Below are 1,099 nucleotides of genomic sequence, written 5' to 3'. Positions count from 1 at the left end.
GTGCTACGTGCAATGGCTTTGCAAGATTTGGAGAATACCCCTAATATATTTGCATACGAATTTATGTGCTTATAGCATGCATTTAGCATGCATATAGCATAGTTACAACATTTTGTTATACTTTAGGGCTACAATATCGACCTCAGAAAGGTTTCTATATCATAAAGGTTAAAATTAACCGGATATATTTTAAAATTTTTTTGAAATTAGCTAAGATTTCTAATGATCTGTACATAAGCAGGAAGAGAGTTGAACAATTTGCACGACCATATGTATAGGAACTTCTAAAATGGGACGTGCGAGCAGGCAGAACATGTACAGATGGAAGTAAGTTTTTGCGTAAGTAGTAAATTTCTGGTGGAAAGCTTTCTAGGTAGCCAGATTTAATAAAATAGATTTTTAGAACTTTGAAACAATATAAATGCCGGCGTGGAAGTGTATCGAGTTTTCTAAAAAATTGCATAGTGTGAGATCTGCTGTTAGCGTTACAGATCCGTCTAATTACGCGTTTTTGAATTGTTACAATGGGTGACAATTTATCAGCCGAAGCGCCACTCCAGCAGGTGATACCATATTGCGGCTTTGACTGAAATATACCATAATAAACTATTTTTAGTGTGGACATAGAACACAACTTTTTGAGGCGGTAAAAATGACGAATGGTATAAAGAAAGTATTGTTTTAGCGTATGAAGATGTTCAGACCACTTCAAACGATTGTCAATAACTATACCTAGATACTTAAAATTTTCAACAGCGTCAACCTTAAAACAGTTGTCCGTGCATTTGTAACTGCACACGAAAGACTCTTTGGATACATTCAAAGAGCACGCAATATTATGCAGATTAAAACGGGGACAATCTGAGGAATGAAATATAACATCACAGCTTAGCAGTTCTTTAGGAGCATGGCTAAAATACATAAGCTTAATTTTAGTACTTACAAGTAGTTTAATAATAATATCCCAACGGTTTTTACCCTCCATCCCCGCCCATCCGTACGAGGGACGCAGTCCGCATGACGTACGGAACCAGTATTTTCAATTTTTGCGTCGAGTCACGATAGGCAGGAGTTTGTTAAGTGTCGAGATCTAAAACTG

The sequence above is a fragment of the Rhagoletis pomonella genome, unplaced genomic scaffold, assembly GCF_013731165.1.
Source record: "Rhagoletis pomonella isolate Grant_MI unplaced genomic scaffold, Rhpom_1.0 Rhpom_scaffold_00003, whole genome shotgun sequence".
Taxonomy (NCBI): Eukaryota; Metazoa; Arthropoda; class Insecta; order Diptera; family Tephritidae; genus Rhagoletis; species Rhagoletis pomonella.
Note: the sequence above shows the minus strand (reverse complement) of the source record.